Here is a 24,496-nt window from a genome sequence, read left to right as displayed (position 1 = left end):
ATTTACTGTGCTCTTGAAATGAAACCCACCAGCTAGTATTACTTGTTTACAACACAGGCTATGAGGTGGGATGCTGATCAGCAAAGCTAATTTAGGAGCAGAACAAATGTGAGGAGCAGCAATGATATTAGTTCAATCAAATATTTGATTGCGCTTCCAGAAATAATTTAATTGCAGAGCTCAAAACTGTGCCTTGCCCATTAGAATTTTACTTGATTCGTTTTTTGTTAATACTTGATATTAAAGAAACTTCCAAGCCCAAATTTAATGTGAAAACACCCATAGTAATATTGGCTTTTTGCTTACTGCCTTAGATTTATTGTGTATCAATCAGCATAAATTGTTACTCTTATGTAACAAATCATAGTTGCACTCATGTTCTAAACAGGCTTTTATATCTGACCTATTGAGCCTGACTGCCATTTATTACTTCATGTTGTTAGCCCTGTTTGAAATTGTAAGAGCTTTCTTAACATACAGAATCCAGGCCCTGGCTCTGTAAGTTTTGCTTTTTATTTAAAGCCAAGAAATTGGTAAATAAAGTCTAATACTGCCTGCATTTTCCCAGCCATTTGGATCACAATTCTTCACTCTTTGTTACTGGAACACATTACTATTTATGGAAGATATGCACATTTTTCAGTGTCCGTAAATCATATGCAGACATCTGTTCTTTAGATCAGTGGATGGAGTATGGTAACTGGTTCTTACATTAATATCCATGAAGCAATGCTCACCTACTCATGTTATACTTGTAGGTTAATATTTAGCAAATATTTCAGTAATTTAGGTTTTCAGTTCATGGTAGTCAAAACAGTAGAAATTGCAAGCACTGTCTGGCGTAGAGTTAGTTCTGTGTGGCCTGTACCTGAAAAATGCCAAGTGAAAGTTGTAAGATAGAGGGTAAATCTTAATGGCAATGTGATCAACCTGGCTAAAACACAAAAGGTTCTGCTAGTAATTCTCTGCACTCATTGCTGCCTTTGAAGAGAATTTCTTTCCCTCCCCCTTCCTGCGATAGATTCAAACAGGCATCCTTTTCTTATTTGATGAATCTGGACTGTGTGTAGTGGTCTACATTTTTGTCTTAGTAGCATGATCTATTTTCCATGTGATTCTGCAGGCAGGGTTCTAAGGCCAAGAGCTGTGAAGCTGTGCTCTGAAAACATATGGTGTGTGTGGAAACCAAGGCTGTGTACAAGCTGAAATGTAAGAGGTGGGAAAGATAATATTGTAGGATAGGATGGGCACTGGATGGAAAGGCAGAGAACAAGAGTTTTCTTGTTCTCTGTTGAAGCTTAGTGTTGGGATTTTTGGATAAAGTGATTTCAGCTGTAAAGGGAAGAATCTTCAGGATGTATCCTGTTTAGCATTTTTGCCAAGCCTTTATTTGGTTGTCATATGTACAGTGGATTCATTGGTTGTTTTTCAACATCTCCTTTGTGTTTGTGTTCTTTTTTTGGGAACAGAGACTTTATACTTGGAGGCTAGAGATGTAAATGTTAATGTAGTAGAATTTGCATAGGAAGAATGTTATGTGTAAAAATGAGGAGCAAAAATATTCTATATTTCTAGAAGTTAAGTCCTACTGTAGTCACGTTTAGGACAGTAGGCTGTAGTTCTTTTCCTGCAGGACATGGACTGATTGCTTTTAAGTCGCCTACTAGTCCTTCTGGTTTAAAAACTCCCAAACTGCTTCAGATGAATTCAGAACCCCATTTTAGGATTTCTGGAGTACTTCAGTACTGTTTGTGTGTTGTCTTACATTCTTCACAGTGACTACGTGAAACAGCTACATTTAGAAAAACATGCTTGTGAGTTTTCAGAACCTTTTGTTTGTTTTACTCCTGATTTTTAAAATAATTTTCTAGAAGTTTCTACAAAAGGTGCTGAGTGTTGATTTGCTGAAGAGATCCTCCATGTGTCTGTATCTCGCTGCCAGAGCAGAGTGCAATAGCAACTGGCTTTAATATCCCATCCCCCTCTTCATTCTGTGTTGCCATAGGAATGGTTTGCAAGAATTACCAAATTCAAATAATTATGGTCCTGCTGCACAAAGTTTCTTTTGATCAAGAGCAAGTCATTTGAACCCTGATGTTTAGTGGGTAATACTTACAGCCTCATAAAAGTGTAGTGATGGCTGATATCTCATAGTGCTTTGAACATGTGAAGTGCTATATAAACAATATAGGGCTATTGCACACAACTCAAGCTATTAGCATTTGAGGCACAGTGCCCCAGGCCCTTGGAGGGGAAGTCACGTCTTCACTGGAAAAGAGGCACCTTTTTGCATTCTGTCTGCTTCCAGATTAGGTATCAGGAGCTCTTGAGGTAGCACAAAGATATGAAACAGCTTGTTTTTTCGAACACTGTGTCTCTTATGCTGCACTGGATTCTAACTAAAGGCATTCAATTAGAACTGTGATTCTGAAAATGTGAGGATGGGAGATCACTGCCTGGTTGCATTATTTCCTTTGCTGTAATTGTATTTTGGCATTTCTGCATTTTCTATTCCTTTGCGAAATTTCTCTATGCAAAACTATTTGTTGCTAACATACTCAGTATTTTTCATGTGTAATTTGAAACAGATGAGAAATTATGCTTCATCTTTGTTCCCAAAAGTATCACCATATTTTATAGAATTTAGACCACAAACACAATTTAAGAATGTGTAGAACACTCCATGAATGTCTGTCTGTAAATGTTGCTGAAATCTCGAGATAGCAATACAAATCAAGAAAATAACAGAAGGGCATTTGCTACACAGCTGATGTAACATCTGCCTGTTAGAGCTGAAGGTACTGCTCAGATGGGAACAGTTTTCATAGGATTGATGGCATTGCCTGGTTTGCTTTGCTTTGACTCTTTTACACATTTTGCATGCTCTGATAAATAAGGGCTACTGCTTAGGACCCACAAGATGTGCCTATCCTTGCAATCACCACGACATGAAGTCTGGGGCAGTAGAAAGGCTCAAGACTATCTTCAGCGAGAAGAGGAAATTCCTTGAAGTCTTTTTATGCCAGTCATTGCTCCAGTTTAAAAACAAAACAGTTCTTAGTCCAGAGTTGGCAAAACATTCTTTTGGCTTTTTGATGGTGTAACTTCTTTTGACTAGTAGAGACTATTCTAAAGAACTGCATTTTTCTGCTTGCTTGTTGTGTGGTTTTTTTTAATGTCTCAAGCTAAGCTTTTTAGGCATGTTAAATGATGTAAACAAGTTTTGGATTTTTGTTACTGTTATCTAGGAACAGCCATTCAAAACAAATATGCTATTGACTCAACTCTAAAAAGCTCTGAACACAGAATAAGCTCAGACTTTGAAGGACTGGGCACACAGTTTAAATATTTAGCATAGCAAAACCCATTGCAGTACAATTACTTGTACAGGATCCAGTGATTTAGAGCACAAATGAGAAGCATAATCCCATGTATTTAGGGACCAAATGCCTAGTTAGTTTACTGTTTTCTGGTGGCTCTTTTTTATCAAGCCCAACACACACACAAAAAATACTTGTTTTCTGCTTTGGCAAAGGTGTTTTTAAGTAATACATGTTCTTCTAAAGAAAAATAGCCCACAACAAATAGATACAAATTACCAGAACTGTAATAAAGGCCTTATCTTAATTATTGAAAAACGGTGTGCCCTTTAATGGTTTGTAATCTGCCTTTGTTTTTGTGGCTTCCTCAACATCCTCCTTCTTGTCCTTGTTGAGCTCAGCTGTCCTTTGAAAAGCTCTTTGTGCTCCAGTGACCACTTTAAACTTTCTATTGACAAAATAAAGCTGGACTCCTAATTTATTTTTTCCAACAGAAGGTGTGAGTTGAAAGTGGTCATTGGCCCAAAAACCTATGGTGAGAGTGAAGTTGATTTTCCTGGGAAGGGGGAGTGATGTCTGGTCTCCTTTTCTGTGTCCCTCAGTCCCCACCTCCTCGAGTCCTAAGTAAACTGCAGTTATTGCATCTCTTCCTGAAGTCTCCTTTTTCCTACCTCGTAGCAGTGAGGTTTCCCTTTTTGCAGCCATTTGCTGCAGTAAGAAAGGATAGGCCAGGAAATCATCTTTGAGTCCTCAGCTGAAATTGGTTTGTGAATCCAAATTCTGTCTCAAAACCATGGGACGACTGAATGGGAGATCGGTTTAATAATTCCTACTTATTTGGCTGTACGTGCTTTCCCTCATCCCATTCTCTCCATTGCCCTTCTCTTTGCTTCATGTGCATTTATGTGTGGCTTAAAAATACATGCAAGCACATATGCAGACAGTTTAAGGTGAAAAAAGAAAGGGAAATGTCTCTTTGTTTTGGAGATTTGAACAGATCCATACATCTGTAACACCTAGAAGCCTCAAACACCAAAATGCATTTTTACACCACGTTGCCTTGCTTTTCTGCAGTACCCAATACATTTAAATACAAAACCTGTAATGAATTAGTAGGTTTAGGAGTAAGTGGATGGCATTTTGTGCAGTCAGCACTTTCTCTAAAAGTCTTAAGAAATCCCCTATTACCATCTCAGTAGCCACTCCTAATCAACAAATCATAGTCTGAACAACCATAAGTGATATTGTCTATTCTGAGGAGTTTTGTTTCTGCTTCAATACCTCCCTGGATTCAGAAACCTTTCTTGTGTCAGCACCCCCTTCTTTTCTTGCTAAAGGTAATCCGGGAGTTTGAGGCTCACAGATAAAACTTTCTGTGCTGCTCAGAAGTATTTTATTTGTATTTTTATTTAGAAATATCTGGAGGAAATTCCATTTAGTGGAAAGTTCCATCCTTTAAGTCCTATGCTAACTCTATATTCTGAACACTTAAAGCAGAGACATTATTCTGGCTCTTAGCAGATAGGGTGAATTTTATTCTTACTGAATACAGCCCAGGTGCTAAAAAGCTATAGCTGAAAGTGCTGGGTTAAAAGCACGAGTCAGCTAGGTGCATAAATATTACATGGCTGTATCTTTAATGGGTTCCTGTCATAGACCTGCTTTTGTTTAAATATCTCCATAACCCTGCTGATTTATTGCATCTTTTTAGAAGTATGCTGTTAGCAGGAAACTCAGTTGAAGGACTTTCAATCACGTTGGAGGATCATTATACTTTCACTTGAATAACTAATTAGTTGCAAGAAATTAACCACTGCTGTTTAGCACAAAAACACTTTCAAGAAGGGCTTTCATTTTTGTTGTGGAAAATGACCTCAGGCACTTGAGGAGGTGGGGCAGAAAGGAGAAATAATGATCCTGCTGTCTTTTAATATAACTTTTGTGTTCAATTCCACCCGATAACTAGCAGGCAGCAGAGCTGTCTGAACAGGGCACTGAACTTGGACTTTGGATAAATGTGTTCTGATCTTTCTCATCCCATGGATGTGATGGCTGACCTCATCCTATTGATTGAGACTGGTTTAAGGCTCCAAATACTGTTGCTGAAGGCTTGGGAGATGGAGTACAAGGCTGAGGAAGAAATAAATTAGTGAATAGGATGGAAGGAAGAATAGAATATGGCCCAGGAAAGGATATAACCAGTCTCATGTTTCTGAAACTTAATTTTCTTGTTGTGAAATGTAGCTCTTTTTTACTTGGCACATGAGGGTCCTGTCCTGAGGGTCTTGCATAATACCTCAGTGTTATTGTCACATGGTGTTCACAGCACTGCTAATCTAATGTAAAACGTAGTGCAGTGACGAAGAGAACAAACAGCTCAAAGACTTAGTGATTTACCATACTTCTAAGGCAAAAACTGAGAGGAATTTGAAGACAAATGGTTTCTGAGACCTAGATTCTTGTCTAATATGAAATTATTTTAACAAGGCAATAAAAGTAGCAAATCCTAAATGCTTTTTTGTCTAGAACTGCAATTTTCCCTGTTATTAGAGGAATATACATATAAAATCAATTTTAAATTATAAAATCAAATCATTACAAGATGCACATACAAATCAGTTATTTCCTTTCAGTCTTCTCCTCCTTCTATTGTGGAGTCAGTGAATTCCTCAGGTATTTGATAAAAGTATTGCCCAGTAAGGTGAGGGCAAGGGGGAAGAGGGGTAGTTTATTTGTATTTTTTGCTCTCCTCTTCCTTCTCTCTAACCACATTTACAAGATTAGAAAGTTGTCTTTGATATGTGTATCTGAGATGTGATATGAAAATGCTGGGAATTATTCAGCGCAAAAAGGGAGTGGGCTGCTCACGGAAAAACTCCTCCTGAGTGTAAAATATAAAGGTTCCTATAATGCTTCTAACACTTTTACTGTCTCCTCTGTTCTTTGCCTTCTTTCCAATACTTATTCTTAAGCACTTCTTTTGGGTACCTGGATGTCAGGATCAGAATCTCATTCATCTCTTTATGATTATATTTGATTTACCTGCATAGTATGTGTCTTCTGAAAATATTTACATAAACGTAGTGCACTCTAGTAGCTATGGTTTGACTTTTTTTTTTTTTGCTTAAGTTTGCAACTTACTTTATGGTATGTGAGAATGCAGGAGACAGAGGTTTTCATATATGCATATCAGGAAATCTAACTTTTTACTTTCTAGAGAATTGCCTGCCAGGCTTTTTAAAACAATATGTTACCCTGAAATTGTATGCAGAGAATTTCAAAAGGACCAAGGGATTTAAAAAATTCTCTTTCCTTGACACTCGGAGGAATTTCTGCTAAAATCACAATGCTTTTTTTTGTGCATCACTGAATATTGAAAGCTCAGTGTAAGGATATCACAGAAATCTGTTAAATTCCTTGTAATATATCTCTCAGGTGATCACTCTGCAGTAGCCCAGGATGCTTTAGTTCTAGAGATGGTGAGAACATGGTGCTAAGGCCAAGGTTTTAGTGGGTTCAATCCACTATGGGTTGCTCGCTTGGGTTGGACTCTGATCCTTGTGGGTCCCTTCTAACTCAGAATATTCTGAGATGTAAAAGCTCACACTTTGTAGTAGTTATAGTTGAATAACATGTAACTGAATATAAGACTATTAAGAGATGTCCAAGGTAGCTGTTAATGGTAGATGTCTCAATTTCCCTTTCCTCTTTATGAACATGTTCTCTGCTTTGCTCCTATTACCTTATTTTGCTTTGCTTGCTCTTTCATTTTCATCTGTAACTGTTCAATAAGTGTAATGTGTCCCCAAATATCAGATGCTGACTTTGAGAGTAGTTTCAAACTTTGGTTTAGACTTCTGCCTGTGCTTCAGATTGGGTTCATTTGAGTTCTTACTAAGATCTAAATAGTGAGATTCCTTCCCACTCAGCTATACTTATTCATGCCACACCAAATACTGATTTACTAATCTTCAGCCATCGCATGTCCCTATGTCGTGGAAAATACATGGTCCTTCTTAGTCTTGTGTTACCAAAAGTAGTGGAAAATGCAGAGTCTAAAATCCCCTGCATATCTAGGGAGAAGAGAATGTAAGACCCTTACAGAAAAAAACTTTGAAACATTAAAACACCTAGACAGCTATGTCTCCCTTGCATTTACACTTAAGTTATTGGATGATATCACAAAACCAGAGCTGGTCATGAATCAACAGCAGAATAGCCCTATACCTCTTTACTGAGAAACTGCCTATACAGAGGGAATATGTTAAGAGCCTGAGTGAGAAAAATATAACTTTGAGTGGATTATAGGAAAAAGCATGTAACTACGTTCCATTTTTTCCATCTGGGAGACTCCTATGTATTACTTGTGTGTAAATGTAGCTAATTTTCTATTTTCAGTAGCTGTGGTCACATGCAGTTGAAAAGATGAAGTGAGAAAGTGGGTTGGGTTTGTCACGAATTTGAGAATCCTTGCTTGTATTGGGCCTATGCCAAGTAAACCAAATGTGGAGGGATTAACTCCTAAAGCACATTACAGGTGACTTCAGGCAAATGGAAGGAAAGTTTCACTGTGGGAATTGGAAAATGGATCTCAATTGGAGAGACTGCGCTTGCTTGTCTGGTAGAGTCCAGATTTTTTTTTAGAGCCCAATTTTTTTTCCTCCTTTTTTTCTGCCATTTCCTCCTCTACTAAGGATATAAACCAAACTTATTTGTCTTCCTTTCCGGTTTCCCAACCTGTGAGTCTGTAAACATGTCCTCATGCTGACAAGTAAATATGTTTCTACAAAATTTTACAGTGCGCAAGCATCCAAAGGCTGTATATCTCATCAATTAATGAATTTTGACAATCAGCACAAAACATGGCTGCTTTTCTCAAATGGTCAGCAGTTCTCCATACAGATCTGGTGGTGATGGATTGAAGTTTCTAGAGTTCAAAACCCTTTAAGTGCAGCGAATGAGTATAAATCCACTATCTTTCTAGTTACAAAGACTAGTTGGAATTTTGCACTTCTTGAGGAGAATTAGGAATAGCTTCACTGGTCAAAACAAATCTGTTCTCTTCGGATTATATCATGTCTCATGAAAATGAACAATTAACCGTCTTGCTTGCATTATGGCTTCTTTGTGTCTAATATTTTCATATGTAATATGGATATTTGGCAGATTTGCACAGTCAGAAACTGACTGATGAACAGAGTCTGCATTCTCTTGGCTTTGGTATTCTGCCCAGGATTTTTAACTCACTATCTTTATTAAGGGAAAAATAAAGAGTAGGTCCTAAGCCCCACAACTGCTTTATTTCTTATTCTTTCTTGTGCTGTCTTGAGCCTTTGTATAGCAGTAGTATCAACTATTCAATCAGTGTCTTTGAAAAGAACCTACCAGGCTGCCAGATTCCTGTTGCAGAGAAGCTAGATGGTGCCAGAAATCAGTCACTCTGTGCTAAATATTGCTGCTGGCTCCACTCCCTGTCTCTCAGAGTCTGTAGAAGTCTAATCTTCTGTTCTTCAGTGAAAGGATGGCAGGATGTAAAAATGCCACGTGAAGTTGCTGTTATGTAACAAATGTCTTGCCATCCTGTGTGGTTAAGGAGTTAAACTCGTCTCTGGTCTCAAAGGGTGGCAAGGGATCTTATATTACATGGAATGCTTTCATGCTCAGCTGATATGGTATTTGTCATTTAGTTCTTCACTTGCCAAAACTTTAGCTCTGTGAATTTAGAACTTGAGTTTTAAACAAACTGATTTGCTTCCAGTCAAGTCTAAGCACCAATATCACACTGCCTTGTGTGTGCACAGAACACCAACCAGCAGAGTACCTATAAAGCAGTTCAGCTGCCCCCAGCTTTCACCACCCAGATATTGTTTGTGCAGGGTTGCCATACTGAGAATTAAAATGGTGTAATATTAAAACTAAACTTGCTAAAAGTAATGCTGACAGGAAATGTGCAAACAAATCCGTTCATTATTGTAAATGCATCTTCATGGCATTTCTAGTTTTTATAGAATCCAGGGACCTTTCCAGAATCACTAAGAGCCATTTCTTTGTATAAGAAGGAATAGAATTATTTTTTCACTTAAAATATGCAGGTAATTTTTGGTAGGCATTTAAAACAATCATTACCAAATTAGTCTAGTAAGAGTGATCTAGCTGCAGTATTTTTGTGAAATATGTTCCACAGCTGGGTTAAGATGCTTAATTAGAACCTTGTACAAAAATTCAAATTCTGAATTCTCAAAACACCCCTTTCAGTGCTTGTCTCACCATGGAGGAGCCCAAAGCCAATGGCCAGGAAAAAATCTGCCAGATGAGTTCTCTGTTGCTTGGATAGGGCTGGTGCTGAGGCCCCTCTGCAGAAATGCCCCATTGGCCTCACTTCAGTGTGCCTTGCACTGTGTGGGCTGACTGTGTGGGCAGCTCCCTTGCCCTCTGCTTTCTGCTCCTCTGAGCAGGCATCAGAGCAAAGCCTAACCACAAGGCAGGACAGAGTCTCGATTGCCAAGCTGTAGCCAGGCATATTCTCTTGCCAAGTGCATCTTTAGCTGCCCTTTGCTTCTTGAGGAAACATTTGAGAGCATCTCTCAATCACGTCTTGTTGTAGCTGGGGGTGGGTTTAGGTTTGAAATCCAAGGTCTATGCCCTGGGTGGGTAAGCTGCTTCTTGAGAGAGAGGCAGTACAAGTGCCTGCTCCTTTGTCAGTTGGCAAAGAAGTGTTTTCAGGGCCAAATTCCAGGAGAGAGCTTCTGGCCATATTGTTGTAAGGCCAGAAACATTAAATCCAAAGTTTAAAGGCTGCAGTTCATGGCTTGTGGTTCTCATTATTTCCCCATATAATTTAGGAGGACTATCTTCAACCTGCAGACATCTGAGAGTCTTTTTATGTGTGCTTTTCTTTAGGCAGCTCTATGTATTGCCTAGATATAAATCTCTATGGATATTTTGGCTATAGATGCTTGGAAGATTACCAGCACTTAGCTAAACTGTAAGTTCAGACCTTTGGTTGCTCTAGCCTATTTTCAGGACTCATCCCCTCTGCCCTCCAGTTAGGAAATGGATGCAATGATTGTGGGTTATAATTGACGCCTCTTGTCCTTAACGAAGAGGCTAACATATTCTTTGCTGCATGTTCTGCTTTCCTCATAGGTCTAAGTTGATATTGCTCCTTCTGCTGAAGTGACAGCTCCTGGGTGATGTGTGACACTGCACAACCAAGAAATCTCTATGCAGGATGTGTTTTCTACAGCTCCGTAGTTTTCCAGGAAGAAGTTTAGAAAGGTAAATCAGAGCCCCAAAGTCTGTTTCCATTATCAAAAGGCTTAGCTTCAACTGCTAATTTGAGAAATATAAATGTATTAACTCAGTATTTATGCATATGACTTTGATAGCTGAACACGTTTGCATATGAATTTGAGAGTCTGAAAAGGATTTTTAGAATGCAAACTAGATTTTTTTTAAGTCTTACATTGAAAGTTAAATCTGAGAAGATAAAGAAAATAATATTCATATGTAGGACATTGCAGGGTTTATTACAACAAGCAGTTGGATGCCCCAGACAAAAACAGAAGGCTTGTTATATCTTGTAAGTTCTTTTCTGGAGATAAAATATTGGAAAACAGCTCAGATAGAAATTTCTTGTTTTAAGATTATTAATATGGAAAATTACTAGTGGGAGCAACCTACAACTTTCAAGGCAGTTTTTCTCCTTTGATAACCTTTATTTTGAATGCTATGATCTACTTTCAGTGTAAGAGTTTTAGCTTTTCCTGTCTGCAAATTTGACCCTTGAACAGTGCTGTGCAGTTTTCTTTTATTCTGAGTATGCCAACTCAAGTTGGCCTAATAAAGGAGTACTTTCCTTTTCAGGTGGGGATTTCCTAAGAAGGTATTTTCCTTTTAAATTGACTTTTGAAGAAGTTAATTGAGTTTTGAGCTTCCTTACCCATGTTTGACTGCTTTATTACTGAAACTTTAAGCTGGGGTTTTTTTGGGGTTTTTTTTGGTGGTAGCTTTTTTTTGTGTGGTTTTTTTTTGTTGCTTTTTTTTGTTCTTTATTATTCAAAAGATCAGGTAATTGAAATTAATTTAGTTACTCTTCTTTAGATGCCTTTTGGGGATACTTGAAAAAACTACTTGTAAAAATGTGCTATAGTATGAATCTTGCTGACTTTCATTTGATTTTTCATTTGTTGCTTTGAGACAAGGAGAACAAAGGTTGCTTATGTAAAATGAGAGCACAGAAATGTGGAAAACATGTCTATTCTTGTGAGAGGTGTGGTGTGTAATAGCCCATGATGAGGTGCATTTGAAGAGTTATTATGAGCAAAAAGATGCTGCCTAATACACAGGTCTGGTAGAGCTGCTGCTTCTCATTGTATTTCTCCCCTTCACCTTTCCTGCTTTTTCTCCCACCCCTGTACCACTGTTCTGCATTTTCCCTTCATGAGGGAGGAAGAGTTTATAGGGGAGTACTAGCTGGCAAAAGAAGCATGCTTCCAGCTGGGCTCTAAAGATAAAACTCAAAAATATGTTGCAAAAATGCACTGCAAAAAGGGAAATAATAGCCTTGGGAGCTCTTTCTGTTGTGAACTGTGGCAGCTGGGCAATTGCATTGCAAGGGGTTATGTGTATGTGGCTTATGACTAGTTGGTAATTATAAACTGAAGAGAATTTAGTGCACTATTTATATAATTTCTTGTTAAACTTCTCACGGATGTTCACTTGTGATTCTATTTAGGTTTGGCATTTCCATCATACTGTATTTACGTATTTTCCTGCTTTTCTTATGTTTGAGGAAATTCTGATCAGAAAGCTTTTCCTACATCAGGCAATAGAGGTATTTTTTCAGGACTAGAATGCAGGCATACATGTTTCTATGGGTTTGGAAAGTCTTTTTGCTTCTGAAGCTGGTTTTGGTTTCTTTGCTCTTCAAGTATTCTTTCCATATTTCTTCAAATCAAACAGAAGTACTGAATAATGAAAACTGATAATGTTTCATCTGCCAGGTATGTGATTAAAAATGTGTGTCCAAACCTGCAGCTTAAAATGAGGTGTCTGGATGAGCTCAGCAAAACAGATCACAGATTATGCTAATTCATATACACTCCAGAGAATATCTACAGCAAATCATCTGATTATAAAAGTAATTAATTATTGAACTGATATGCAAACTCTTTCTAGTGTGGTAGCATAAATTTTACTCAAATTTATTTGATTTTCATATCATTAAATCTATAACAGTATTTAAAAATCACAGATATGGTAGCCCTGCAGCAAGTTTCTCTGCAACCCTATGCATTTGAGTGCTGGTGAGCAGTGAAAAGTGCGGAGAGGAGGGAGTTTCTAGCTCCTTGTGTTCCCTTCAGTCTGATCACATGTCCCTGAATACAGGTGCTTGCTACTTCACTGTGCAAGGAAATGATTAAATATGTGTGGCTGGATTTCTGTCTATAGACGTTTTGATGGAGCTGCATCAGAGGCACTTTTGTTGATAGAGATAGTTCAGACAGCACAAGACTTCAAAGTAGATTTACTTTTAAATGTTTGTCAGCTCTTTGAGAAGAACTTTTGGTTCTGAACGAGCTTTCTGTTCGAAAGGTCAGGAATAATAAATATATAATTTTGACTATTGACACTTAAAAACCCCCCAACATTTGGAATCTTCCTGTATATGCATGACTTTCTCCAATGCCTATAGTGTGGTGGCCTTTTGCTGTGGTTTGACTGTGAGAAAGGATGAGTGAAAAGCTGGGTGGAGTTTTGTTATGCTTCCATACTCTGTCCAATGCCAAATCATTGTAACTTTGGATGACTTTGAAAATGGAGTGTGGGAGGAGATAAATGACACTGCTTTGGAGGGGAAAACAACGAAATGAAGAAGCTATGTCACTAGGTTATGAAAAGCTTTTTTCATTTAGTAAAAAGTTAAATAATTTCAAGATTCCAAAAGAAAATTGTAGGCTAATTTTTGTCTACCCCTGCTCAGTGGAAACAATTTTAAAAGTTTAGTTCGACTGTTAAATGTATTCAGTTGCCCTAGATATTGGCAAGTTTAAAACATGCACAGAGGTTTTCATGGATTCCTGATATTTAACTTCTCTGAATCGAGACTATGCCTTTAATAAGCAAAAGTCACTGCTGTTTTGCATATGACGTTAGAAAAAAGCCAATACAGAATAGAATTAGCTGACTAACTTAATATTGTGGATTTTTCTCCTTAATGTGAATACTTTGAAGGTCTGAGTCCTTGAGATGATGAATTGCACATGCAGAAAGTAGGCAATCATGGAATCGTGAAGATTGTTCCCTATATAAATCTTTCATCTTAAGTGGAGTTGGCTGTTTGAGGGCTACAAGCAGCAGAACAGCTTATAGGAGCAGATTTCTCCCCCAGACAGCCCCCAGGAGTCTTGTGACCTTGAAAGAGTTTGCTTGAGGCTTTTGAGATTAAATAAAAGTTTTAAATACTGGCAAAAATTCTGAATTTGGTACCTAGCTCTTCATAGACTTGATATGGCTAGTTTAGCCTTTTTACTAGTAGAATTTAGAAAAAGAGCTGTTTCAGATTGTCATGCAATTGTTTAGAAATTTCAATATATTCTAAGATGTTGTCAAAGAATAAGTTTTTATTTAATCAATATTTGCCATTGTGAACAAGTGTATGTAAAAGTCAATAAGTACCTGCTTCTGGGAAACAGTGTTTCAGAAAACATGCAATATTTTACTCAAAGTAAAAACAAAAAAGACCTAACACTTAAAATAACCCAAAAGAAACAAAAAATCCCACCTGATCTAGTTTAGAAGTTAGTTTGCTTTGAAGCATATTGTTTCTGACTCCCTAACCATATCCTGTATTTTCATTTTAAATTCTCCATGAATTTTTTTAATCTGCCTCTGTACTATTTGTATGTCTAAAAATTTCATTGCTGTGAACAGGAGACTTGGATATGTGATGAATGAAGTATTGCAGCTGCCTGAGTAAGAAATTTTCGTGCAGCTAAGGATAGACTTGTCTCTATTCTTTGGCAGAGAAAAAGGGTGATTGAAGAGAAGTACAGTACATGAAAGCACAGCTAAAACACTGACATTATAATACAGTGTCTCATTGGGCGATGTGATGTTTTGACTACATGGCTGCAGCAGGTCTATAATTTAAATGCCATTAATGGCACAAGAAAAACAATAGCATGGAGACAGGAGTACTGTGAAATCTCTGGGTCTGTACTTACAATGCAGATGAAATAGCCCTTTGAACTTTTGATGCCAAATGTTGTCCAAAGTTACCATTCTTCCATGAGGAAAGCAGTTTGTTTTTGTGGTGTTTTATGTCTTCCCCTCCTAGCACAGACAGACATTTTCTGTTTAGATTGCTTGGCTTGTGTCACTACAAGGATCCCAGGCAAAGGGGGGCTTGCTTGTATTTTGCCTCACTCATGTCCCGTTCACACATTCAGTACAGAATTCGCTATTGTCAATAGTCATGACTATGTTTGCTTTGTGCTCGTTGGCTTTTGAATATGCTTCTTTATACTTTTACTAAAGTCACACACAGAACTAGCTTCACCAGAAGCTCCTGGTGTTTAGCTGTAACAGAGTTACACATAGTCCTGTGACTGCACCACAGCTATAATATCTCATTTGTTTCCACTTGGCTGTCGTAATGTTTTCTGCCGTTTAGATTTCTTGTCCTTTCCCTCGCTCTCCTTTTTCTCTTTTTCATCCCCGTTTTGAATTATAATCAACTTTGTTTTGCTTATTGAACTTAACTGAGTATAAGTACATGTTTCTGTACCCTCACAGATGCCAAACATTTAATGCACCTTGGTGTAATGTATGCTCTAATTATTTGCCAAATTGGAGTGAGTCTTTCCAGAAACAGTTCCTGATCTTTGAAAACCTTGCAAAATGTGTACAATATGCTAATTGTGAAGCTTTTTTTAGAACATATTTCAAAGGAAGAGAAGAAATGCTGTGTAAGTGAAACTTGGTTAAAGTGCTCCAGCACTTCTAGCAGGAGACTGTTAACAATAGTTGCATTATTTCTATATACTGATCGAATGCCTCTGTAAATCTCACTTAGGCTTTTTTCTTCCCCCTTTAAACTGGTACACTGGTGTGTAAGTCTGGTACTATACCACGTAAATACTAGCTGTTTCCAATTTTGGCTAAGTGGATAGACTTTTCAAAACATGTAATCAGTACTTTGTCTGAAGAGAAGTTAATTTTTCTTGTGCTTGTTGCCACAAACTCTGAGGAGCAACATGAAACCAAAGCAAAACTTGAGAGGAGTATAGCTAGTGTTTACCCAAACTTGTTTTTAATTAGATTAGAATATGAGTTAGCAAAAAAACTCTTCTTAGTGGCAGGTTTGGTAAAATCAGTCTGAGTTGTAACGTTATTTTTCTACTGAGCAAATAATTTCTGAAGTGAAAGTGAACTATTCATGCTCAATGGGATTTAAATATGGAGTGAATCTACACAATTTCTCCATGTCAGAAAACCATACTGCGCACTTAGACAATTTTTTTTCTAATAAACGCCTTCTACACAAGGAATTTCTTCAATACCAGAATGGTTGTTACTTTTCTGTGGAAAGCCCAAAGTATATTTTATAACCTAAGCACAGTTCATTTCCTGATGTAGCAGTGCAGTCCCAGCTGCTCTCATGAGAGCAGAATTCCAGATGTTCCTGTTTTGCTGTATGGAGTGGTGTTGTCATTGTTGGACAGCAAAGATACAATTTGGCTCTCTGATAAGGTTATATCTGTTGAAATACTTTCACTGTGGCTGTAGGAATGTGTGCATACATTAGGAAGTCAATTATGTAATGGGTTTCAGTCTTTGAATGCATTCATGTGGTTCAGGTGAGTGCAAGAACCACTTGGTTTGAGGCTATAACAATGACATTTTAGCTGTCATGTGAGGAGGAATTAGCCATTATCTAAAGAAGCATATATGGTACCATAGCTAATGATTTGAGCCAGTCATTCATTTAACAATTCAGGTTGGAAAAGGCACTTGATATCACTGTGTGCAACGGTCAACCTAACACTCTGCCAGGTCCACTATTAAATCATGTCCCTAAGACCCAGTCCTACACATCTTTGAAGTACCTCCAGGGATGGTGACCTCATCACTTCTCTGGGAGCCCTTTTCCAGTGCTTGACAGGCTTTTTTGTGAAAATATTTTTACTAATATCAAATCTAAATGGCCCCTGGTGCAACTTGAGGCCATTTTCTCTTATCCTATCACTTGTTACTTGGGGAAAAAAACCCAAACACTTGACACTCAGACACACTGTGCTGCAGATTTCTGTGAGGTAGCTGTACAGAGTAATAAATTCTCCCCTGAACCTCCAGACTTAATAGCCCCAGTTCCCTCAGTTGTTCCTGGATGGACTTGGGCTCTAGACCCTCCACCTTCATCATGCTACTTCTTGGTCTAGTCATGGTTGCAGTTTGTGTATAAACCTATCTAAGTGTTTCTAGGTGTTTCTCCTGCTGTTTCATGGGGCTGTTTTTACAGGACACTAAAAGATTACTAAAGCTTGGAGTCAGTAAAAACAAAGCATGTGAGAACAGCTTTAGTTGTGGTTGTTCCCATATTTTGGGTATTATTTCAGAATATGTCTTGCTATGGTCGAATGTGCATCTGCTCAAATTTCTTGAATGTATTCGTGACTGAGTTGGGGGCTGATCCTGAGTTCCTTCCATACTTAATTGCTCCATTAAATGGTGTGGATAATCAGGTTGTGGGTTGGCCCATTTTAAATCATCATTACAGATAATTTAAATTATTTTAAATGCCTTAGTGATCAGGGCAAAAGCTTCTCAGGTACCAACTATAATTGCCACTTGTGGCAGAAAAGATCAAATGGGATTTTTTTTTTCTTGTTCCGAAACTCTCTGTGGCCATTTCTATTTGCCTAATTGGCTTAAGGTTAAAATGGCCTTTTTTTTTTTTTAACAAGATGTAGTAAGAGAGATTCTTGATTTCAGGTGATGATACTGAGGTTTTATTGTAATAGAAATTTGTAATCAAGATTATAAAAACTGTTAACAGTACACAGTTCTGCCTTCAGGATAAGAAAAATGGAGATGATTCCTGGAATCCTACTTTGTGGGAGAAAGATTGGAGGGGCTAACATGGGCTTAGGAGTATGGAGAAAAGGATCTTCTCTCCCTTCTGGGCATGTGGAGTTGAACATTCACTTTGCTCTGTGGTCTAGGTTTTTTACTAAACTCTTGAGCAAGCCTTGAGGCATTTCCTAAATGAAGCTGCAACTACATAGCTTTTAAACCCAGTTAGCCCTCTCCTGCTTTCTGCATGCCCTGTTAGTTCTAATGGACTTTTCTTGGCTCTGTGAGAAGGGGAAGATGTGGGGGTCTCCATGAGCAGCTCCCTTCTTCCCCCAGACTGCAGTGGGACAGCCATATCTTACTGTGGTCCTTGGGCAGCAGCAATTTAAAGATTCTCCAGAATATTAAAATGTAAACTGTGCCTAAGAGGGGAAGGCTGGGGGGGAAAAGGTAGTCATTCAACAGCAAAGAAGTAAGTTAGCTTCCACTACCTGATGTGAGACTCCTTCAGAGTGGAAAGAATACAAAACTGGGCTGTACTTTGTGTCATATCAACAGGATGGGTGGCCCAGTGTGTTTCTTCCACAGTGATCTGAGGCTTGTGGTCTGCAAAATGCAAACTTGAGAGAAAGCAATCCTATCACAACTAATAGCAAAAAAAGTGTCCTGCGAAAATTGCTATTCACAGGAATACAGATTAGAGTGTACTTAGTAGAGGGGTAGAAATTATATCTTACCAGTAAAAAAAATAAAGGCAACACCTAATGACTGCCTTAAGGAAAACCCCCTTTGTTAGTCTTCAAGCACAAGAAAGTACTTGACCTGTTTTGAAGAGCATTGTTTTTATAACATGCTTTTGTTGGATCAAAATTCTTTTTTCTCTTCTCTGTTTGATCTAAAAGTCCAACTGTGTTAATTAAAAAAATTAATGTAATGCATTAAGCTTGTAATATGATTAAAGGTATTACTAGAACTTTATAGAAGGAGTAGGTTTTTTCTCATTTTGTTTGTTTTTCCCTGCAATTGCAGTTCTATGAAAAACTGTAACTACATCTGGTTGAAAACTTAACCTTTTTTTTCCCATCTGTGGGGAAAATGCAGGAGGTTTTAAAGAAATATATTTTTCAGTGGAAGTTTTTCTGGGAAGGGCCTTTTGTGTGAGGAGAAGAAAAAAAAGCCCCTTGCTGCCCTAGAAGGCTTGATGGCTTGGTGTTTCTGGTGTGCCTCCGGAATGTCAGAGCTCTGTTGTTGGAGAAGGGCCTGGAAACCTGGGTTTCTGATACTTTGTGTGAGTCTTAATGATCAGGCTATCTATCTGCAAAGTGATCATGCTGCCTAGTTTTTCTTCTCATCTTTTATTTATGATAAGCTCCTTTTCCAAAAAGAAAATTAAAAAAACCTTAGACATACTTCTCTTCAGTCTAATAATAAAAAAATTCAAAAATATTTTTATCTCTCTGAGAAAGGAATATTATTAACTGATCAGCCGTGGCAGTAACAAATAGATCCATTGTTCATGTTGTCTAGTAAAGAAAAAATATAATAATGGTATCGTTTGAGTGATGAAATTGAAGCAACTGTATGTGTATGTAAAGGAAGATGCTGTGGCTGAAGGGCTTCGGAGCAATGGAACATTTCTGTGTTTATTCCACTGAGTATTGTAAAGGAAGAGCTTGCTGTCTGTGCACTTATATGTGCACTTATTTTACTTTATTTATGCATAGTGAAAACTAGAGCTAATGTTGGCAATGTGAAGGCTTCTTTAGAAAAGACAAAACCAATCAGAAGTAAACAAGTTTGAGAAAAAAAGTCCTGTTCATAAATCCAAAGTGGCTGTCTATGGAAGAATATGAAATAATCAATCTGATGTGTCCAAGTCTGTTTTCCATTCATAAAAAACCATGAAAAACCTTAGCTACTTTGACTATTGCATCATCTCTTTTGAAGTGCAAATGCTAATTGAAATCAGTCAAGTGACTTTTATAAAGTCTAGCATGTGTGGTAAGATCTTTTTTTTAATGTACTTGAATGCAGGTATATCTGATTTTCCCTAAAGCTCCCATCAGTGGGGGAAGAAAGGCTGTGCTTGGATAATGCTCCCATGATTTTCATTTTTAGTACTTCATGGTTTTAATGTTTACCACTTAAATGTGAGTTTGAATGTACTTCTGATACGTTACTTTGCAAAAAGAAACAGACACTGCTGTCCATCTCCAGCTGAGTTTCCACCTTGCTTAAAGATTGGTGCTTTTTTCCTTTATTCTTTAGAAAAGATAATTTTAAATTAGATTCTGCTTTCTGGATAAGCTGCTCTTTACTTTTAATTCAAGGGAACAAGAAGTAGCCATTGGTGTGTATTTGATCTCTTTGAAATATTTCAGTCTGCTGTGTCATTCAGATGTTTGTTGGATGGACTTGAAAGTATGCTTTGGATGCTGTTTAGAAAAATCTAGTGCCTTGTAAGTGCAACATATGATAAAAGGAAGTAATGCTCAGGACCTATTGTGTGTGGATTGCTGCAAACTGCTTTTTCTCTTACTGCTTTTAGCTTGCTGACCTGCAGAAAAGGTTGTCTTCATGTTTTATTCCTGTTATCGACGTGAAATTCTTCAAGTACTTTTTCATTTTGCTTTGAGCTCTTTTTATAGGTTTTAGTGCTGCCTGTTTAACACATGTGCAGCAAACTGCTGCACTACTGAGTTCGTGCAGATGTTGTGAGCCTGTATGACTTTTATAACTGCCTCTATGATGTTCAGTCATGGAAGCCTTGATTTAGGAAGAAGAAACCATGTTCAGTTTTAGATGTCTTCAAGTGTACTGACCTCGACCTGGAAAAAACAGTATGGCATTTTTTTGCCTTGTCTGTGTGCTGAGCTGTCTGCGATGGTTTACTTTTGTGGCTTTAAACACATTAAGTGAAACTTGGAGTCATCCAGGAATTGCATGTTCCAAGTTCCTTTTTGCATCTACAGCAATCCTGTTAATGTTACTTTTTAAAAAACTCTTTGATAGTAAATATTATCAGATAAAAGTCTTTTGTACTCTTGATTTCTGCTCTGAAAAAGTCCATGACATACACACAGTATTACTAGCTGACTGACTTCTGAGCTTAGGTTTCCTGGGGGTTTTAACAGGCTGTTAACAAGTATGGCTTCTTTTAACCTCTTGATTTGGAGGAAATTTTGCTTATCAGATCACCTCTGTTTTCCTGATTCCCTTGTGTATAATCTTGCCCTAAAAGAGAGCTATCTCTGACTACATTTTGTTTATTATTATTTCAAAATACCTGCTAATCTGAAAATAGCTTTAGAAAGCGTTTTCTACTGTTGAAATAGTGGCCATAACACTACTATTTTTCATCTGTATTTTGATATCATGATTTCATGTATTTAAAAATTCATAATTTTAATTCTTTTCAAGATAAATTTTAGAAAGACAAACCTTGAACAGACTTGTATCAGTGTGTTTACCTGGGAGTGAAGTAATATATCAGGACGGTATTTTAGCCTGTCTCTGCATGAGCCTGGCATGGGGAGTTAAACTGTAGGGCAAACCTTTCACATGAGTGTGCTATGCAGTGTTTGCAGGACTTAATATAATTCCTTGTACATGTTTCAGCTGGGTTTTTTTCTCCTTGCTCTGGAAAATAGTGTTTGCTGTGATGTATACTAGACCTTTCTTAGTCTTCCCATCTATACTATCAAATAGATATATACGTAAAACTTTTCTTTCTTTTTATGGCAGTTTCTAAATAATGCTGCCGAGTTTGTCAAATCAACATTATACACAGCAGTTTTTTACACAGTGGGATTGAAAGGGAAACAATTAAAGCAGCCCTGCTGGTCAAGAGTTGCAATGAGGTGTTTTCCATGGGAAAGAATTTAACAGAAAAGTCAGGACCCGTTGGTCCTGTTCTCTGTGCTGGTTCACAGCATTGTCTTTGTCCATTCCTTAAGTCCCACCAAAAACCTTGGCTACAGGCCCCTCCAGTTTGGGGTGGGGGGAAATTAGAAATATAAAGATTTAATAGTCACTCTTTAAAACTGATATTCTAGCTCTTTTCCTTGCTAAGGCAGAATGAAAACCATAAACTATTGGTAAATGTCAACTAACCGCTAGACTTGAAAGAACCAGCAGCTGCTTTCTGCTTATGGAGCAGAGAAACTGAGTGGGAGGAGATGTAAAGAACCTCCTCAAATACCTGCTATAACAGAGGGGCGGGGGAGAGACTGTACTGAATATGGGGTTTAACCTTTAGAATTGTTTTTCTGTTCTCTCATTCTCTTAGACTTGTATGAAAATGCAAAATGGCAATTGATTTGTTTCAGGTAAAGGCATCAGACAAAGGCTCCATGCCACCAAAAACTAATTTCTGATAAAAAATGGAGTACTCAATGTGCCTGTATCAATTTTGTGTCTGTTAAAGATTTATGGTATGAATCTCATAAACAGTTTTCAAATGCCTTTAATGAACAATTGTTTGCAAAAAGCTTGAGTGTGCCTCAAATCAGATGCAATGTTTCAATGCAGCAACACTATTAACAGCATCCTCAGTGTAGTACTGAAATGGCAACACTTAAAAATGCATCTACCACAGATCTGAAATGATGAGTTTGTCTTGAATACAAATAAACATAGAGGAAAATAGACTGGGAGGTATTCATTCATTCATGATGTAAATAAGATCAAAAATAGACCACAGGTTTATGTTAATATAAATTGAGACAGATTCTAGCTTGGCAACGCTGACCTAAAAGCTGTCTAAGCAAAGCAACTAATGTTTATTCTGCTTCTTAAAGGAAATCCATACCTGCTGTTGAGAAAAGACAGAGTTGTTCTGGGATGTTTTTGGGGTCTTTAAAGTAAATTATTTATGCAGTACCTCATCGATCCTTCACCCCTTTCTGATATGGCAAAAGTATGTATAACCTCATTAGCTCATGGCACGACTATTTTTAACATTTTTAAAAATATTTGTGAAAGCACACTAAAAATGTAGAATGAAAAAGGGTTGGTTGGGTTCCCCCCCCGCCAAAAATAGTCAATCACAAGACACTTAATAAATGTATCTGGAAAGTGTGGTGGTGGCAATCTGTCTTTTATAACTGGGGACCTTCCTGTACCCAGATGTTGATTGTACTGGGCAGATGAAACAGCTCTCAAGGAATGATAAATATCGTTCAGTATGGGAAGGCTGTTTTTACATTAACAACTCTCATATGCAAAAAAAAAAAAAAACAAACCTTCAACTCTGTTATTTCACCTGCTCTTCTTTTAAACATGTCCTTTCTTGTTTGCTGACTACTCCCACTATGGAGCACTTGTCCACAGTCCCAAGAGTTACTACTAACTCCCTAAAATGGGGGTTGGAAAACTAGAACTGGTGAACAAGGGCTGGAAGGGTACCAGCTGGAGGATATTTGTGACAGATCTGAATAACAGGAAGACAGAGTAAAAAAGAAATGGTCAGCACTTTTGGCTTTTTAAAAGTGGGGTGCAGATGACTTGCTGTTATGTTTTTGCAATGTTTCCAGACTTCTGGCTTAGGCAACCACATCTTTAATTTGCCCAGTTTATAACAGCTGCTTCTGCTGCTACCACAGAAACAGAAATTATAATTTCCAAGCCTTCATTTCATCCCTCTTACCTATAATCCTCAAGTTCCAGTCTGTCTGGCCACTTGACTAGGCTTTTTAATTAACAGATCTTCTTGGGGGCCCTTAAATGTGTTTTGCATATACAGGAGCACTAAACAGCCTTGGAAACTCTTGATGAGATGAAAAACATCCTGCTGGGAATATAAAATGGCACATAGTGCCTAGAATAATGATTTCCATAATTGAAATTTTCATGTGCTGTATTAAAAGGCATCATTTACCTGGGGTCCTGCTCTTTTGAAGAGAAAAATGTTTTAGTTTCAAAAACTTGTGTGTTTAATTCTGTCTCTACATGGTTTTGTTGATTCCTCAGAAGGTGGCTTATGGGTTCGGCACAAAAGGTACAAAGCTGGAGATGAAAACTAGCATTCAAATATTTTTTGCAGTCTGTGACTCAGATGTACTTACTTGATTTGCTCAAATGAGGCAGGTGGTCGAGTTCTGTAATGATCTTTACTTTGTACCTGAGACCACTGATCATTTGGCTGAGGTGGCACATTGTTAATGATGTGCTAATAAACAACGTAATTTAGGAAAGTAGACTCTTCGATGGAAGGTAATAGCTCTCGCTGCTGCCGGTATCTTAATGTAATCGAAGAAAACATCTTGTTTTAATCATTTACTAATTGTATGGCACAGCAACTAATCTCTGGGATGTACCTTGGAGACCCGATTACGTGTTTCATCGACTTCTGGGGAACCGACACCGATGATGTTGGTCAAATTGCCCTCAGCTCCCTTCATTGCTGGGCTCCATCTCTGTAGAGATTTGTCTAGAAGACAAAGAAATAAAGGATTTTGTTTGATAGTTTAGGCTATGTCCAATAGATCAGCCAATAACTGATCTTGACATTCCCCAAGGAAAAATCACTAGTGTCAATATAAAGGCCTTAGTGGTTTTGTACATAATCTGTACTAACTTTTTCTTCAGATTTTCAGGTAAAATAGGTTTTGCCTTAAGATGGCTCTAAATGGAATTTGAATATTTAGAATATTAAGCTGTGGCACAATATTATCAATAAGCCTTATATTTTAGATAGTTTAAACATCATAAATAATTGTATCAGTGATATTTTTCCATGCTGTTCATGTGAGATCATTCAGACATATAAACAATAAAAAATTGGAAGAACATGAGCTCCAGAATTATTTTTCAGTGCTACACATAAGTGTTGGGAAGATTGGCTTCTAAAAAATCCAAGGCTAGACCTGTGTGTGTGTTGGCTTTTTCCATAGTGTAATTTTGAATTAATTTTCTCTTACAGAAAATTAATCCTGCTTAACTACTGAAATGCAGGTCTAGGTAATAGTCTGATCTTTATTGGTGACATGCACCAATCCTGATAAAACCTGCACCACTCCTGCAGGTTTTCAGTGGCTCTGAATATTATTCTAAAGCGTATGAGGAATTACATAAATGTCTCCCCCCGTCCTTGAAGT

At 37.7% G+C, this 24,496-nt stretch overlaps 2 long non-coding RNA genes across 6 annotated transcripts in view; one reads left to right on the top strand and one right to left on the bottom strand.

Moving 5' to 3' along the window:
- The window catches only part of LOC146434033 (uncharacterized), a 203,911-nt gene that overhangs the window by 25,653 nt on the left and 153,762 nt on the right, over positions 1-24,496 (top strand). Inside the window, exon 2 of the long non-coding RNA XR_014853809.1 lies at positions 10,467-10,598. This is a non-coding gene — a long non-coding RNA (uncharacterized LOC146434033). The remainder of the gene's footprint in view (positions 1-10,466; positions 10,599-24,496) is intronic.
- The window catches only part of LOC146434034 (uncharacterized), a 58,427-nt gene that overhangs the window by 4,948 nt on the left and 28,983 nt on the right, over positions 1-24,496 (bottom strand). For 3 of the 5 annotated variants that reach the window (XR_014853801.1, XR_014853803.1, XR_014853804.1), the window contains exon 2: positions 23,717-23,829. This is a non-coding gene — a long non-coding RNA (uncharacterized LOC146434034). The other 2 variants (XR_014853805.1, XR_014853806.1) reach the window with 2 other exon arrangements.

The sequence above is a fragment of the Lichenostomus cassidix genome, chromosome 8, assembly GCF_008360975.1.
Source record: "Lichenostomus cassidix isolate B80296 chromosome 8, HeHo_3.0, whole genome shotgun sequence".
Lineage (NCBI taxonomy): Eukaryota > Metazoa > Chordata > Aves > Passeriformes > Meliphagidae > Lichenostomus > Lichenostomus cassidix.
Note: the sequence above shows the minus strand (reverse complement) of the source record. Positions and strands in the feature narration are given on the sequence as shown.